Genomic DNA, 19,389 nt, shown 5'->3' on the forward strand with positions numbered 1-19,389 from the left:
AAAACAGGCTTAACGTTGTTCAAGACACATCCAATATTTCAAAGCCAGGTTTCTTAATTAGACAGTGCTTTAAAACTTGGCTGCTAAGCAGAGCTCTGTGTGCCTTTCTAAGGGCCAGTGCTGTGGGTGTGTGTCGCAAAGTCCTAAAGCAACTTCACGTTGGATGCAACTTCACTCTGTCAATTCCGTGCAGCCCTTTACAGCCATATCTGGATCTTTTATGGCAGATTTTTTTCTCTTTTTCCATTCTAAACCAATTTAAAGCCTTTTAATGGTAGTAAGTATACACCTGATCTGCCATTTTCAAGCTGCAGTTCATGTTGTCTCACAGCAGCATTAATTCCAGCACCCGAGGCGGGAGAAGGGCTTACAGCAGTCAGACTGATGAGCAGGAATGGATCTGTACTGTTTAATTAGGAGCAGCAGCCGCTTCCCACAGAGCCACTTGCACGTTGCCTGGAGGCAGCCCGAGCAGCAGCCGCCCTGCAAGGCACGGACCAGCCCCAGCCCCCCCCTCGCACCCACCCGCAGTGGGTGAAAATCCCCCTGAGTGGGGCAAGCAGCCTGGCACAGGGCTCCCAGCCTGGTTCATCAGATCAACCTCTAGGCACAACCCCCATGATTCTTCATCTGAGGTTCACCTTGAGTGCAGTCTTGTTCTGGGGACCCTAAAGATAACATATAGCACTGAGTAAAGTAAAACACCCACAAAGCACCCCTATTTTCCTTCCTCTAGGAGACCATTGCTGGTTTTCATGCTACACATTGTGGTGGGTTTGGGGAAGACCTTCTGGTAGTCCTGGTGAGTCCTGCTTGCTCCAAACCACTTGGAAGGGCAAAGTTATCACTGTAGAAGGGACATTGGCTGCCTATAATCTCTCCATGCTTTCCAAAACCGCCGAAAAAATGTCAAGGAAGAATGTATACCAACAATGGCCTTTGGTCTATTTCTCAAGGGCAGAAATGAAATCCTACATCTTGTGTTACAGATACAAATCATCAGGAAGCTTGCACCTGTCAGAAGAGCTATAGTGCAGGATATTTTCCTTTTCCACTCTCTTAGTCCCTAGGCTTGTATGCGGGACAAATGCTTCTCATTAGCTTGTGGGAGACTTTGGGTGAATGGAGAAAAAAAAGTATTTCCTAGCCAGATAAAGGCAGATAAAACTGGAAACAACAGAACATGATGGATATATTCACATTTTTTTTGTTGATGATACATGTTGTCATACAACATGTCATACAACAAAATTTTTGCCTTTGTTAGAACAATCATAACCCACTTACAGGGGTTGTGTATCAAGGTCTATCCTGTCAGCAAATCAGTTTTAAGCCCCTTAATTTTTCTTACAAAATAAGTTCTCTGTAATTATTTTCCTTTATAATCTAGGCTTTATAGTCTAGTTACTGGGATTCGTGGGCTGCAATTTGGCATAGCTTTGTTTTATCTGTCGTGCTGAAAGCCAGATAAATAAATGGAGGTTTGTTAAATAGGACTGGAAGCTGTGGGGTTAGGGGTTTACGCTGAGAAATGCACCAGACCTGGGGGTGCAGGCAGTGGTCAGATACCGGCAGCTTCACTGGGTGGGTCCCATCTTTAATCATCCAGCTCAACTGCACAGGCTGCCGGAGAGGTGCAAGGAGAAACCAGGACCCGAGCCTTCTCTTGAAACATTTCCTTGTTTAATTCCGGTTCTGGAACTCTTCCTTATTTGAGAAAAAGGGATTTCCTTTTGTATGTGAAGGAAAATGATACAAGCAGAGCTCAGTACTTTTCAGAATATATTGGGGGAAAAAGGCATTTATTTGGTCAGGCGCCAGCTAAACTCTGCAGAAAAGCCATTGGTAATGTAGAAAAGGCACTTGGTACGTGCAGCAGCGTTCAATAAATGCGTCGTGTTCAGGGAAAGCAAGTTTCAGCTGCGGTTATACCATAGGATGGAGTCCCACGGTGACCCCGTGTGTGCAGCATAGCACGGGCTGCACCAGTGGGTCCAGGGGACTGGTCATCAGTACTGGCCCTGCTGTGCTCTGAACTGGTTGTACCGATTTGCTGTAGTGCTTGGGTCGTCACGGTTGGGCGGCAAGGAAAGCAAGCTGCTGCTGTGCCAGGATGTGAAAACCAGCTGAGGGTGGCCCAGCTTGACACCAGTCCTAGACAAACATGTAACAGCGCATGCAAGGGTATGACTAATGAAGGATGGAGAGTTATTCCATCACTGTAGGGTTACAGAAAAGAACCTGATATCTTTTTAATGAGATTGCAAATGAGACTGCTAAAGGTAATAACGTTGTTGTAATTTACAGAGATAGCTGATTCTTCAAAGCTATTGATTAAGGAATTAGAATTATATAAAATTAATATAGTACATACTGAGTGGATTTCAAGCCAGTGGATTTCCAAGCCTCACAACACCGCTGCAAACCAGGGAGCAAGCGAGCTTGTGTCTGCCTGGCTCTGGTGGGGCTCAGGTCTTGCTCTTTCACAATTTAACACGTCTGTCAGTGGTTTGGGGGAGAGGATGGAACATTCATAGATGACGTTAAGCTAGAAGAAATGTGAAGAACGAGGTAGGAAGTCACCAATGCTGAGCGTCCGGGCTTTGTAGTTTGGCACAAACAAACAGTGTTTGTTTTGCAGTAAGGTCAGACATCGAGCCCTGCATCCTGGAATCCAGGAGCCAGGCTGTGTTTGCAGGGCAGGGATTTCTGCCCAGACAAGCAGGGAGCCAGGGAACGACTGAGAGATTATGGTAAATTAAAGCTCCTCACCCAATGCTGTAGCCTAAATGCCTAGGAGTAATTTTGGTGGGATAAAGAGGGTAATTGCAGCACTGGGAAGGAGACACTTGTTTTTGTGTTGCATGATGCGTGGCTATTTCTGAAATGTGTGTCTGCTCCTGGTCTCTTAAGCAAACCGCTGCTGTGGAAGGGCTGGAGAGGAGGTGGGAGAGCACCGAGTGCGGTGGCTTCTGCCCAGCAGAAGGGAAGCAGCGGTGCAGGCGCCACCATGCCAGGCTGGCCCAGTGCCACCCGAGGGGCCCGGCACAGCTGGCGGCCTGGGCTGGCTCGGCAATGCCCCACTGTGACGGGGCTCCTTGTGCTGGAGCCCCAGGGCCTTCCAGAGCCGCTCTGAAAGGCGGACAGGACGCAGCTCGGCGCAGGGCTGTCGGCTAGCGGGGGGGCCATGCGCCGTGCCAGGGCACCGGGCAGAGCCACCCAGCAGGGCTGTGATGGGATCCGACTGCAGGGCTCCTTCCCGGCCTGACGATCTATGAACTACGCTGCACGTTTCGAATAATCCCCAGTGCTGGTGGATTAAGTGTGTGACAGCTTGGCCCAGGTGAGCTTTGTCTCTCCAAAGCCCCGTGCTGGGGCGAGTGGCTCACTCCCCCTCCCTGGCTGTGGCTTTGGGTGCCTCGGACACCCCGAGGAGTACAGAGGCAGGGGAAAGCAGGGCGATCGAGGCGATACATCTTGCATTTCCCCTTTGCCGCTGCCTTTTGCTTCTCCATATTTGTGTGGTGGGAGCCAGCTGCAGCCTTCAAGCACTAGAAATATTTAAGAATCATCCCCTTTGCTCAGGGGAAAGGTGGCGTAGCAAACAACTGCCACGTTCCCTGAGAGATCAATAACACCCTGCAGGAAGTTAAATCGTCCTTTATTAATCTGATGAATTAGCCTGATACAGGGAGGAAGAGATCAACAGCATAGAAAATAAATGCGTGCCCTGAAGCAAAGCTTGTCAGCTATGGAAATAGAAGTGCCTTTCCTTTTATCCATAACAAATAATCTTGAAAGTTAGGCTAGGAGACCAAAGTGACTTCTGAGGTTTATCACTGCCTACGTGGATAGAGAAACTTGCTTCTCTCTTTGAAAAGCAATTACACAATCACACAGAGACAAGTTTACCCGCTGTGCTGCTGGATTAGGAAGCTTGAGTATCTTTCTTCCTCCTTATGCTTTGAGAGGGTCTGATTCAGCAAACTACTTATGTACATGTTTCAGCATCAGAGCCATTCAAGGGAGCTCAGCTTTAGCCTTGCAGAATAAGGATCCTGGAAAAAGGTGAAATGAAACCGCATCAGATTTCCATCGTGTATCAGAAAGGGCAAAAATGAGTTTTCGTGATAAGGAACACGCAGCATCTCTGAGTAGCTGTGCTGCAGCGGCAGCCCTGGCCCTGGGTTTTTCCCCAGCCTTCATGGGAACAAGCTGCACGCCACCAAGAATTGCTGTGGCTTTTTCCCCAGCCTTCATGGGAACAAGCTGCACGCCACCAAGAATTGCTGTGGCTTTCTCTCTGAAAATGTCATGATTAAGCCATTCTTTACAGAATGTGGTCAGCTTTTTAAAAGTCTCTATGCTGCCTTCTGTTGCATTGATTTGACCAAATCAGGGCTGGCCCTTTTGGGATTTTAGAAGGAAAATGTTTAGTTTGCCAGTGTGGAGAGACTCCTGCTGTGCCTCGTGCCCCACTTTTCTTCTTCTTTCAGGAGTACAGCGCAGCGTCACCCAAGCATGTTCTCTCTGGGCTGGAGCAGCCCAAGCCAGTGGCGCTGCAGCAAGGAGCTGGGGCAGCTTCTTGTGGCTACAGGAGAGTTTTGCTTCCTGCAGCTACATTGGCTCTGTGGCGCTTGCAGGAGCTTTTGCACACCTGCTAATTTCCTGGTAAAATAAGCATGAGCTCTCATGCCAGAACCAGGACAACTGAGGTGTCAACTCCCACATCATTTAGTGGTTTCATAACAATAGGAATTCCAGGTTTTATTAAAAAAATCAAAGATTCTAGCTTAAACTGTCAGAAAATGCTTGAAAAAATTAAGTCAGATTTGGGATTTGAGGGCATGGCAAGATTTGAAAATGGTTGGGCATGGCAACCTGCATTGATGGACATGGTTTTAAAACTGGCAGTGTGGAAGAATTTTGCAGGCATGCTGAAGTCACTCTGGAAGACCTCCAGATAGAGAGAAGTGCATGGATCTTGTTGTATTTTCCTAAGAGAGTTAAGGGCTACATTTTTCTCACTAAACTCTGCAGGCTGAGTCAGACTGAAGTATTGACGTCTCTAATTCAGCCTTTCCAACTTAATTTTATTTTCTATTTGATAGAAGATAGAAATACACAAATAGACCCTTACAGTCATTGGGTCTGTGCAAGCCATGAGATAATACCAAATAGAAAAAGGGGAATTCTGCAGGTGCAAAACCCAATTCAAATGATGAACTACTTCCAGTGTCAGTGCTTTGCTCATTTTCCACCCCTATGGGCAAATATGATTTTTTGGAACCTTTAATCTACAGCACTGAATAAAGTTATGTAAATCTGGTGCAATGAGGAAGGCTTTTTAAGCTGTGATAGGTATATCATGGTCCTCTCCCATTCTGTGAAATTGCTTTACAGCCAGGCCATAATCACAATGACTGACATGCTTGATTGAGTTTTGTCTCTCCGTTAATCTATGGAGTCATTTGCAGGTGAAAATGAAGAGCTGTGTGTATCTGTGAAACCGGGGATGCACTGAAAAATTACCCTTTTAATACTGAGCATGGAGATTCCCCTGTGTTATTGTAATAGTGCGTTTTAGGATTAGAGTCTTTGGAAGCTTCTCATTATAACTGTGATTTATTTTTTAGTGGTTTTTCCCCATAAAGTAATGTTAGAGATTAAGGAGCATATATTTCAGGTGATAGTGAAAAACTGAGGATTAAGGCAAGGTGCTGAGAATGTGAGTGCATGAGAGATAGTAAAGATGACTCATTTCTCTAATGCACAGGGTGAAAGCTTAACTGAAAGGATGAACACAGGAGAGGCAGACAGAGCACAAGTAGTGTTCTATTGTCAGATCCTGAAAAATGTCATTTCACACTCTCAGGGGAATTCTGCCTGGACTCTCCCGTTATGGGTGTGATTTGTTTTATGTGAAAGAAACTGATAGGTAGGGGATGGGTGGCCTTTCACTAGTGGGATAAGGAGAAGAACAATGCTTTCCAGGCAAGGTCTGACTTGCAATAGCGTGTACCAAAGGAGCCAGGAAGGCTGACCGTGTCCTTTGCTGGTGAGGATGAGCCAAGGAGAGGTATGGCAAAGCGAGGAAAGGTTATCCTGAGTCTACAGTAGTGGAAGGGCTTGGTGGGACTCATCAGGTCCTGGGGCAGGGTGGGAGGTTAAATCCAGCCCTTGCAGCACTGGAAGGGCTGTTATCCCCTTGGTTTTGCACAGCGGGATGTCTGCACGCTGCTGCTGGAGCCTTGTGCGGCCGCAGTCATCCTTGTGCAGCCCCAGCGGGCTCACGTCACCTCTGTGAAATGGAGATAACAGCCCTTCTTATCTGCAAGGCTCCTCTCAGATATCAAGATGATTAAGCAGATGCGTTTGTAAAATGTGCCCCAGCACGTCTTATTATTGATGACAACGATGACTGGGAGCAATGAGTCAAAGTGAAAAATCAAAATACAAGGTGAGGCAGTGGTGAGATAGCGACTCCCCAGTCACCAAGCCCTCTGCCGTGGGTCTTGCTGCCAGGGCTGCTTCCCACCCCAAGGGGCGAGCTGGCCAACAGCCAGGGAGCCCTGGCTGCAGGTGGGGAAAAGGGGTTGTGAGTGTCCTTGTCTACTTGTGAGTGGGTGAGCTGGCCCCCTCCCCAGAGAAGGGGTGTCCCTCGCCGTGGTGTGAGCACAGAGCAGAGCCAGAAGCAGATGTTGGGAGGTTGAAGCAGGGAGGTGGTCGCTGGAGGCATCTCTGCCCTCAGGTGGACCCGGTCTGATTTTCTCCTCTCTCTTTGAGAAAGATGAGGAAGAGAAGACAAAGTGAAACAAAGAGCACCTTGACGTAGTGACTCATTTTTATGCCCAATGTCCATGTCCGCAGGCTCCCCACTAGCTTCCCTCATCTGCACCTAATTACACGCCCAGTGAGATGGTGTTTCTCATCATATTTCTGTGAAAATCAATGGCAAGCCTTCGCTGGCGCAGGACTAAGGTTCTGTGAGCAAAATACTACTTCAGAACTAGCAGAGTCAGTGGGAGAAAAAAAAATAAACCTTAAAAATCCTTTGTGGTAATCAGCTTTACAATTTAGCCATCCAGAGACTTTTGATACAATCTAAGTGGAAAATTGTAACCTTTGCTGAAGAACGTGAATCTGTTCAGTGGGAGGTGGCAGGGTGCTCTGGATCTTGTGGGCTTGAACCGAGAGGGAGATTTGGTTTAGGTCTCATGTTGACTAAGTTCTCCCCTCTCATTTAGAGAGGGTAGTGTTACTGTAAGGGAAGGTATTCAGATGATCGTTGCCTTGGGTCCTTCAGAAAAATTGCCACATTTTACATTAAGGGCAACCTTCCTCACATAGTACATCGCTGCAATTAATTGTCTTGACACATGATTAGTACCTAGGGGCAAGGACGGATCGTTCTGTTGATTGGGCAGGGATGCGTTATTAATTGTATAAACTGGCTTATAGTCAAAGGACACAAACCAGTGGCTGCGGTTGTTGTCACTGTGGAACTGATATTTGAAAGAGCACAGGAGATTTGTGGCGGGGCAATGCTCCTTTGCCACTGCAATGTTATTAAGATTCTCTCAGTCCAGACTGTAAGAAATTAGTCTTTAAACCTGATCCCACCACAACACCAGGTCACTCAATGTTTCTGGTACTGTGCTGCACTCTCCCATTTGCTCCTGTTTATTTTCCCTCTTTGCACAGATGTAGCATCTGGCAGATGGATCAGCGCAGGTAGCTTCTCCCTGGCTAGCAGGGAGCAGTTTAGGAGTTTTGTACTTAAAAAATGAACTGGCTGACTTTGACTCATTCTGAAATGACGTGGTGTCCCATTTAGAGATTTAGTTCCATTTTCTGTCAAGAAGTCATTTTGAGAGGAAGTAAGTTCATGAAGGATGTTAGAAGATTTAGCAGAAGTTAAAAAAGCAAAAGTAATAATAATGATCATATCGTGTCATTTATTCTCTCTGCATCCCATGCAGCTGAAGCAATTTTATAGCTATTGTTCCACTGTGCAGGATCTGTTCTTAGTATTAATTACCAGACAATATAATACAATTCAAGCCTTGCATCCTTCACTGAGATGAATCCTAAAGTATTTCACTGCTGATTACAGGCTCTACATACCAATGAGGATGCTTTGGAGGGCGTACCTGGGCATACAGGAGGCAGCCACAGATGGGGAGCAATGATGGTACCTCAGAGGTGATCACAGCACCCACAGGGTCTTGAATTCGTACAGGGGAAGCTGCCAGGTGGAGGCCAAAGAAAAGTCAAAAGTCCTAGGGTGGGAGGAATATATGAGTTGTGATCCATCATGAAGATGGAGCCAAATATTAAGTGTTTTTCAGGCAGATGTTATTAGATGTGCTGCACGGCACCTGCAGCATCTCTGCTAAGCAGGAGGCATTTCCGTGCACTGCATTTTATTAATGCTCCTTCTCTTCTTGTTTCCAGGCTGTGCAGGCTCTGACGGGACCTGATGGTGTTTGCATGCTTTCGGTTACATCTTGCGCGAGCAACTCACAGGCTTATTTCTAAACCTGTCTGACATCTCTTCAGCTAGAGGTGGTGGTGGGTCTCCGGCAGTGCCCGCGGTGAGGAGGACACTGCTCCCCTTGCTGCCGGGCACATAGCCTTGGGACCTAGTGCCTGCCCCTAGTGCTGTGCTGGGACAGCTTGCCCGGCCATCTAACACACTGCCTGCCTGTGTACAGCGTTGTGCCGTGCTGCCAAAATTTCTTGTCTTGACAGTGTCACCCTCCGCTCTCACTACATTAGAACTAGAAATTGACACCTAAAGGGAAATGCACGTTATGTCGCACGCTGTTATTAAGTGCCTCAGACTCCAGCAATCTTTTTTCCTACCAGCATTGATTCATTAAGCAGCATATGGAAGTGTAATAGTGGCTGGTATTAGCTTATATCCCCCTTGCTAACCAGACTAATTTTTCTTCTTCATTTTTATTTCCAGTGTTTTGCATTGCTGTAACAATGAACAAATTGTACAGGAGAAAGAGCCCCTTTTTAGCTTCTAGCTAAAATTCGAGCTTTTTGGCTCGTATGTTTCACTGATAGGACTTTTATATATTTGAAATCCATCTCAGTTGAAGAATTATCTTGATATACTTGGGATGTCAAAATAAGAATAAAATTCTCAAGTTTAAGCACATTCAAGAGTAGCAGGCCATAGTATCTGGTAACATCCGGAGATGTCCAGGGCCCTAGAATGCTTGAGCAGAAGACTAGGTATAGGAAGGTAAGCCAGATATAGAAAGAAAATGGCCAAAAAAAGGCAACTTAAGAAATATAGAATATACTTCCTCCCTCTGGAGAAAAACTGTTTCAAATGAGGAGAGCAACCCAGTTTTGGTTTAGCTGAAAGCAAGGCGCAGTGCGTTCAGAGATGGTCCTGTGCTGTCTTCTGCAGAATGTGCTAAAAGGTTGTGGCATGCGGGTTTTCACAGGGTCTAAGCTCTGCACCCCCCATCACATTGATGTGCAAAACTCTTTTTCAGTTGATCATCTTGGCCCTTGTCAAACTTCATAACCACAGAATGAAAAATAAACTAATGCAAAACACACCATGTAAAAAACAAGGTGTGGGAGCTGCTTCTTGGTGACCCCTCAGAGCATGCAGTGGGGAATGGACGTGCGACCACAGTGCACAGCTGAAATGCTGCCTGGCCTTGTAGTCGTGTGGGTTGTTAAGTCTTGCTGAACTTTCTCAGCCAGTTGCGCAATGACCCTTGGTTTCTGGTTTCTTCTCTCCATTGCACCTGTGGTGATGGTGCAAGGGCAGAAGTGACGGAAAAGCTCACCCTACCAGGACCCCCAGCGTGTCTCACCCCTGCACAGCTCCCAGGGAATGAACACTATCACTGAAGTGATAGTGATTTTTTTCTTTAAAGCCAAGGCCTGAGAAGCTCTGCATAGGCGGCATGTCGCTGGACTCCATTTGCAGGTTATTGCTCCGGCTGCTCTCGGGGCTTGCAGGAGCTGCCTGCATGCGACCATCCCTGGGCCTTGTGCGGGTGGGTGCTAAAGGGGTCAGCGCTGCAGGACAGCCCTGTGATGCCTCAGCCACCCACAGCGGGGTAGGGGGCTCAAAGGTGCAGGACTCGGTGTGGAGGGAAGGCAGAAATGGTGGAAAAAAGTAGAATGGTGTTTCCTTGCCCATGTTGGCTATGGTCTTTCTCTCGGCAGAAGGCTTGTTTTACAGCCGTTGCAGATGACTTCTTCCTTCAGCTGAAGCCCCACGTCAGATGCTGTGGTGCCTCAGTGCAGGGGTGAGCAGCTTGGCTCGCACACCTTGTAGCAGAGCCTCAACTGAGCGTGAAACCCAGGAGCCCCAGCGCTGCCACTGGTGCAGGGGGACTCGAGCGGGCTGTGGATTCACCCGCTAACACTTCTTCCCCTGTCCTGTCAGAAATGAGCCTTCTGCCCTGCTTCTACTCACAATGAATTTTAAAACATCCTTAAGTACTAATGACTTCAGAGCTGCTCCTGAAAAAAACCCTGAGGAGATTAAAACTGCAATAACAGTGATATACTCATCTGTAATAAAAGTCAAGTGCCCTGTTAACCAAATACTTCATTTCTTAATTCAATTTAAATGCTGCTATGACAAATTTGCTCTCTTGAAGTGGACAAAAAATATTTTCAACTGATGATGCATATTTAAAATTCATTTTTAAGTGATTACCTTAAGTTACACTACTGACAAAGAAAAGGTGTTTGTGGGTGCTCAGGGCAGACATGTTCTTTGATGTGAATTTATGACTGTTTTCACCTATTATGTTATCACCCGTCGTGTATTTTATTATTGTTAATAGTTAATTTGTGTATTAATATTTATTATTGCTCAGAAGGATTCCAGGGCTCTGGAGATCAAAGGGACCGCAGACAAACTCTTCACGCTCCAGCACAAGCGTTCTGTGCCCAGCCCGTGGCAGTGGAGTGCCTTGCTGTGTGATGGTGTTGCTCCATGTAGGCAGAGGTGAGCTTTGCGTTGCATGTGAATTTGAAACACCACTGAAATTAAAATGGAAAGACAGCCCTGAGTAGTGGCGGGTTTTCCCATGTCAGAATTTCCTGCAGCATCTCTGGTGCTCTGGGTGTAGATGACCTCTTCTTTTATTAATTTTTGTTGTAGGCAGTAATTTGTGAATAATTTTCTGGGTAAAACAAAGGTTGAACTTTTGAAGCAAATGTACACGACATGACCTTTATATCTCTTAGTCACTGTCAGGCTTCGCTGAGTGCTCTGCACCTTGACATTCAGTAAAGCAATAAAGGAATGAAATGTACTAATGTAACCTTTATAAAAATAGTTAAAGTGATAGTTTAATTTTTAATCTCCCACTATGGTGTTAAAATAAGCTCAATAAACTTTGGCAGTAAATTACATTCAGAGGGAACTCAATTTAAATAACATTATGGTTATGACAGTCAGCAAATTATGTCCTGAACTGCTACTTCAAGAAAAAAAAAAAAGCACTTTTAGGGTGGGGCTGTTGACCTTCCCAATTTTTGGATAATAATTGGGCCACTCTTCAATTTTTGGTAGTTGATCTGGAACCTTAGGTCGTTTCTTCTTGCATACCCTGCCCAGGCAATCAAGAGGATGTTGTAGATGAACATCTCTCAGTAGCCAGAGAAGATGAGTCTCATGTATTTGAGCTGCACATTATGTTTTTCATCTTTATAAAGGACCTCAACAAAAAAAGTACCAAAAGACTCTTTGAGGGGAAGATGAGGAAATGAAACAAAAGAATAGTTTAAGCAAGATGATAAAGTTGTTTGGTAGCAAAAAAAATTTTTCAGTCTTCATATAAAATGACATGGTTTGAGGTGTGATAATTACAGATCAGGCTGTAAAACCAGGCTGAGCTTGTGACTCCAGAGGACCTGTTGCAAACTGAAAATGTCGTAGGCTTGCATACACACACGCATGCTGGAACTGAGTGCTGCATGATGATCGAAATCTGTATATCAGGTACAAGTCACTTCGACATGCCTATATACAAGACTACAGATTCCATCATGCATGGAGGGATCTTAAACTATTTCAAGAGCACCTATTTCTCAGGATTGTTTTATCCAAAGTGCATTTCTTCTGTAGGTCATGGTGATACGGCAGTCTTCACCCATTGACCTGGATGCAATTTTGATCTCTGTTTTCTCTAACTGGACAAAGCATTGGAAGGTGACAGGCATGTGCCCAGCGTTGGTTTGGTTGGTCTTTTTAATCCACGAGATGTATCGATGTTCCACTCGTTCTTTTGCAAAACGAAATCCTTCTCCCGCAGAGCCAGCTTTTAATTGCTTGTAGTGCTTAGATAGAGCTTGGACAGGGACCATAAAAGTACTTTGATAAATAGGTAGGCCCAGAGAAAACAACACTGCCTCAGGTCTGCTCACCCTCTCCCATTCCGTGCCTGCTCAGACTGACTGCTGTATATCACGGCGGAAGGGAACACGTTGCCTGTCATGGGGGAAGTGCCAGGGAAGCGAAATACAGCGAGAAAATACAGTAATGCCACCATCTCAGCTAGACCAGGAGCTGTTACTGGAGGACTGACTTTATTTCTTGTAGGTGTCTGGCGGTTTCTGTTTCTTTGAAGCTGAGGACAGCACAGTGAAGGTGTGGGAGGTAATGTTCAGTGAGGGGAAGAGAGACAGAGGAAAAGCAGAGTTTGTACTAACAGGGAAAATAAGCTGGAGGGAAGGACACAAATCTTACCTCTGGGCAGTAAAAAGGTGGATGCACATTATATACTAGTGGGTGCTATTTTCTGGAGAAACAGTGATATCTACTAGCAGGTGATCTGGATTGCAGTACTAAAGGCTCATTATGTTGTTTCCGATGCTGCTCTAGGCTTAGGTAATTTCACATTTTCTCTGTAAGGAAATAATCTTCTGAATGAGTTTTAGTGTATAATTTTCAGTGAATGTAATTTAAAAAGGCTTCAGTAAAACAGCTCCTTACCCCTTGAAGGAAACTGAGAAGAGGTCAAAAATTAGTGATCTAGTTTCATGTTATTAGATTTCCCTCGATCAAGGCAGCAGTGTATTAATAGAGCAGCAACTATCTAGAACAAATGGATTATGATACTTTCTTTTTACGGCGGTACTATAAATACTTTGTCCCTACATACCTTTGCCGTTGGAAGTGAAGAATGACATTTAAATACATGTAAAGAAAGCCCATAATCTTATCTCCATAAAAGTTACTTTCACCTTCTTGTGACTAATTAGGGACCAGGGGACTTTTTTTAAGCATCGGTCCTTTCTTCTTGCAGATTAAGGCAGGTGAGCGTGTTACATACAGCCTCTGGATCGGCAGGGGCTGCGAGCCTATGATTATATTGTTACTGCTTTGACCTCAGTCAAATTGGGGGCATTATACACTCCTACGAAAGAAAGACATGACTCGTTCAAGGGGGCACAACTGATAAGAAAGGAGTGGGCTAAAAATGTGATACCCTGTGAAATGATCTGACCTCAAATGTCTGGAAGTTAGAGGAACATTTCCACTGGCTTGTAATCTGGACACGGCTCAGTCAAGGGAAAAGCACACGTTTTGTCGGATTTCTTTTCTTTTTCAGTGTCTATCCCATTTTTCTGTTAAATGAAACATGCTATGTAGAATTATTTCATTTCTGGTACTTTTATTTGAATTTACTTTTTTTACAGAGTAATTGCTCAGTTGTTTTTCAGTTAAAGCATATACATGACATCATAAAGAACTTACATTTACATCTCTGAAATTTTTGTAAAAAACAAGGAAGTTCTGGAAAAGTTATAAAAATACCATCATGATGCCCTAAAATCTGCCAGGATTATTCTACTGTCTATTAGAACTGATGGGTGAAAATACTGCAGGAAGAACAGTAAAGAAGGAGCTTCAACAACACAAAAAAGCAAGTATTTCATGAAATATTTATGTAAAAACTAATGAAATGAAAGTAAAATCAGAACTGTATTTTGCTTTAAAATTTGCACTACAATATCCTGGTGGAGGAAAACCCCCTCGTGTTTGATGAAGGCCTTTCTGAGGTAGGAAAAGAATGCAGGCAGAGTTCTGCCTGTTTTAGCTGTCAAACAAGTGCAGGAAATTGAAGTCAAACACCTACGTTTAGCAGTAAAATGCCTGCTATGGGCCGAGTGGCAAAGGGCTGGCACCGTTTCCTCACCAGGCACTGGTGTGGTCCCTGACTGTCCCATTGCCTTGCTCCTGCCCAGTGGGCTGGGGTCCCTCCGGCAGGCAGGTCGCTGCAGCCTGGTGCCTGAACATGTTCCCGAGCACATTCCTCTCTAAGCAAAGCCTTAATGTGTTTTTTGGACAGCCCTGAGCGTGCTTATGAATAGTTCATAGTAAAAGCTTCCACGGAGAATACAAAAAGCAATTAAATCTTAATGGCCTGATGTTTACATTTTTTGAACTACAGGTTGGAAAGCCTGAGTGCAAATTGTTCAGACACAGCTAACATTTTTGCTCTAAGGGGATTTGTGATAAGCACTGGGCAAAAAAGAAAGTATCCAACTGATGTAGTGTCTCAGGTTTTCATATGCATTTTCCTTGTACTAACAGAAGTGAGAGTTTTCAGTTACATTGTAAAGGACAGTTCCCTCAGAAAACAGATTGTTGGTATGTGCAGACATGAGGTCCCAGGGAGCGAGGAGCCTGATAGCACCCAGGCAAGGAAGTCAGGATGAGAATCCTATTCCCAAACTCCATCAGGGTGCTCAGACACCATCCCCACGGGAGCCACAATAACAACATACAAACAGAACAAGGCTCAGGTGTGAGGTTCTTTACCCTGGCTGGGACTTGGGACCCACCTCACACGGAGCTGCTAGCAACCTGCCGGGGCTATGTTATGCCAAGTCAAGCAGCAAGTTTCATCTCCAAATAAAACTTCTCTTTTGACACTAAGGAGGATGACACCATTGGTGCCTTAATGCTTTTTCCTGCTCTCCACTGGCTGTTGCCACCTCAACTTGGATGGAACCCATGGGCCAACAGACCCACCAAGGGAGGCAAAGGCTTTCTTCTCAGTCTTGCAGACTTTGTGTCTTACTGCCTGAGGAATTTTCATTTATCTTAAAATAGAGTATCAAACCACCACATGCAGTCTGCCTCATCTTGTTCTCCTGGATCACCCTGACCCTGACATGGAGGCTTCAGCCATGCTTGGGTCATGCTTTTCTGACCCAGGGCACTGCCACAGCATGTCAGCCAAGGGGGAAATGGATCTCTGAAGGCATTTGCGTGAGCGTGCTGGCTCTCAGAGAGTACCCATCTGGGGTGGGTTGAAAGAAGTGACTTAGAGTTATGTGGATCCTCTGCATCACCCAGCCTTCATCTGCTGAGCTTCTAACCTTTGAAAACCCCACATCTGCCTTAGGGAATGGACTTAAATGCACAGAGCCGTGACAGTGATATGAGGAGTAAAAGCCTCTCTTGGCATGTAAATGTTGTTGTCTTGGCCAGCTCAATTTCATTTGCTCTTTTTCTCTCACCGTATTTGATTTAGTCTGCGATCAATAATGAAATGAAAAGGACGTGGGTTTTAGTCCACCCACAGACTTTCACTGTGCTGCCTGCAGATGCCAGATCTGCAGGGTTCTGCTCATCTGTGCAGCCTGCCACGCAGTGCGGGGAGCGTCTAACCAGCAGCCGAAGGTTGGCCAGTCCTGGCCCAAAGATTGCTGCTCTCCAAAAACACATGCTTCCTGTTGTCTGCCGAGAGAAGTTTCACCAGCTCTCGCTCTCACTGCAAGCAGGACAGCTCTGCTGTTGATTTCAGTCAGAACAGGAGTAGAGCTACTAATCATTTTACGATCAGTTTAGTTTATAATCTGATGGTACAGTCCGATGTTGACTCTGATGCAAGTTTTCTTACCTGGGCTGAAGCAAAGTAGCTCTATTGCAGTCTTTCATTGGTGGGAAAAGATGAAGTTTAATGAGGGTGCTTTTCAGGATCTGTGGAAAAAAAAAAAAGGAAAATCTAATACACACAGGTATTTTAATATACATAACCACCACATATACGTCTGTGTGTGTATACATACACACATTCTCAGTTCTGTTTTTTCATTTGGGACAGAAATGTAATTTTTTTTGTTGCTGAAGTCTGTGATGTAGGCCAGAAAAGCACCCAAAGTACTAAGGGAAAACCTTCAAAGAACAATTAGCATAACTGGAATATGTTCTTTTTTCCTTAATAAGATGACGTTGGTTTTGTTGACAGCTTGGCTTGCAAAATGAGCATGCAGTGAAGTCCACTGCCAGTGTGCTCTCTGTAAAAAATACAGAGTGAAAGTGTGTGTGTGTGTATTTCTCTGTAGTGAGCCAATGGAACACCACCACAATAGATTTTGAATTATTTACAAAATGAAAAATCTCTCCTTAGTGCAATGGAAGAATACGTGTAGGGCTGTACTGCGCTATTTGCTCTAACGTTTGGTTTAAACCTGGTTAATAGATCACCTAAAAATTAAAAATATATATCTATATGTATATTTTCCCTTTGTGCTGTTATAGGTAGACTTATGATTGGCATCTCAGAATATTAGAAGCTCAAGCTGGAAACAGGAATGGGCACACAGCGCATTTTTATTTTGCCATGAGCAATGTTTGGTTTCAGGTGAAGCAGTTTGTGCCTCACCACAAATTGATAGTATGGGATGATGAGGTGAGCACAGTCATAAAAGAAACCTGGATTATACAATAAACTGGTCCCACTGGGATCAAATGGTACGTACTGAATTCTATATTTATGAAACTTCAGCACAGTGTAGTTTACCTCACCCTATGGTTGTGTACTGGGAAGGAGAGACTTCATTATAGACCAGAGGTTCGTAACAGGAAAGCAATTCGGTATGTGCTTCCAGGGCAGCGGGGACCCCTGAGCTCCTTGCGTGCATCGTTGGCACCATGAGAAGGAAATGGGCACTGCTGAAATAAGTATCAGGTAAAATAAAAATATACAGACAAGAAGGACCAGAGAAAACCCTTTGCCCTGTGAATTCTTAGAGTTCGGTGAAGTCCATTAGAAAAAAAACAAAACAAAATATTTAAGAGGCAACTTGACTCCAGAGAATAAACACACAGGCTAAAAATAATGGGTATCGAAGGACCTTTCAACTCTGAAAAGTATAACGAGATCCAGGAATCTGGAGCCAGAGAAATTCAAATTGGAAACATGACCTACATTTTTAATAGCGAGTGTGATTAGCCACTGGAACAAAGTACCCACAAAGTAGTAGATTCTCTCCTCTTGATGGCTTCAGATCAAGACTAGATGTCTTTCTGAGAGATAAGCTTTAGTCAAAAATAGTTATGCTTTAGTCAAACACATGTTACAGGGCTCAGTATAGAGGTAATTGGGGAAACGTAATGGCCTGTGATATCCAGGAGGTCAGGCCAGATGGTTTAATGATCCCTTCTGGCCTCAAACTCAATGAATCTCAGAATGAAAGTATGTGCTATCATCTGGATGTGCATTTGAAATAATTGCAGGCAGAGATTAGACATGCAATTGCATATGGTTCAGAACTGATAAACTTTCCTCCCCACCAGAACAAAGGCCCTCATTTATGCCTAATTACATGGCTCTGTTGTAATTCAGATAAATATTCGTTAGGAACTCGGATGGGATGTCAGCAAATCAATTTTAACTATTGTGCCTGTGTTCTGTGGAAATCTCGTTTCTAAAGCTTATACGCAACTCCAGGCTTGCTCGCACAGGAATGTTCCCAGGAAGAGCTCCAGCACGGACATTTACTCTACCCTGAGAGTGTCACTATATGATTTATCCCTGTTGACTTTTGAAGCTGATTCAGTTAAATCATAAAGATGTGGAGGTCCTGGTCTGCAGAGTAGCTGGATGCCTAATGCTTGTGACTACCTGTGCATTGCTGAATTTTACGGGAAAAGGTTGTTGAAAGAGTAACAGCAGAAAATAAAAAGGTGCAAGCTTCTATGAGTTAGTTTTGCTTATGCTGACACTATCGCAAATGGCATCTCTGCTTGGTAATGCACGTACACCTGCAAAATAGCCAGCTGTTGCGAAGCTTCTGCAGAGAGAAGTACAAAATATTAACCGGTAAAAGAAACCACATTAAACCAGATAACTTTTAATCTGAATTGCACCGTATTACATAGCTTTCAATTTTAGTGTTATCTCACAAAACATTCAAAACAACTGCACAGGTAAGCAGTGAGGCCACACAGAGGAAATAATATTGCTAAAGTTCGGTGAAATGTCGTCATTTATCGTATGTGTGTATTTACCTGTGCGCAGAAGGCAGATGTTGATGAGTGTAAAGAATTTCATTCATAAAGATCCATAACCTTTTGTGTTCTCAGTCCTCTCCCAGAATCAACTCTGATCGATGGTGCCAGACACCGAATTTCCAAGGGATGAGGAAGTTTATTTTTTCAAGTTCTGAGCACTGTACAGAAATCCTCACAGTAGCTAATGTGCCACTCGAGGACTTAATATTCTGAGGTAAGGAGATTTCCCCTGGACAAAAGCTGTGATCTGCAACCACTCTCACAACTACCCAAACATCTGAGCAGTTCCATGGCAGTCTGGTCTTACAGGCTGGCCTTTCTCAAAGTGAATGAGATCTGAATGATGTATGTGTCCTGGAGTATAAAGCTGGAATTCACACCTGCACCCAAACTTTATTTATTATAACTATCTCCCTTCTTTTCCCCCCAAGCAACACAGAATATCATGACTAACACAGAGGCTGGAGAAGTATATGCTCATTTGTGAACTTTAACCCAAAATTTCTCTGGTTTCTTCTGTATCGATCCTCAGAACCTTACAACTAATTACACGTTTGCTAATTGTAGCCTGATTTTTCCAGCCTCTTTCATTTCAGCTCAAAAAGGAAACATGGTAATGGTGACTCTGCAGGTACTCTGTAAAATAACCGATGTTTTCCTGAGTCTTAGCATTACTGTCTTATAAGAATGGCAAGTCTCTGTCTGCAGATACAGTTGTGCTGAGTATTTTGTTAGATTACACATAAACAAAAGTGACACGAAATAATGAAAATAGTATTTAAATTTTGTTACATTTTAACGTGGTATTTTTCAGTTTATTTTTTCAGGTACATTGTGATAGCTGCTGATTTTTGAAGCTGCTTTTTCAGTATTTCTACAGAGATGGCATTTACGATAATACTGCTATATCAGCAGAGCTACCAATACAGATATTTTACTTCTTTTCTTGCTTTATAGCCCTTTATACAAGGCCTTCCTATAACAGTTCTGCAGTAGCATTAATTTCATAAAGGTCCTGAAGGTCATTCATTCTTATTTTCAGTCAAATAACAATATCTAACAATTTTAATGATGCTCTTGCA

The sequence above is a fragment of the Falco punctatus genome, assembly GCF_963210335.1.
Source record: "Falco punctatus genome assembly, chromosome: 15".
In the NCBI taxonomy this organism is placed as follows: Eukaryota; Metazoa; Chordata; class Aves; order Falconiformes; family Falconidae; genus Falco; species Falco punctatus.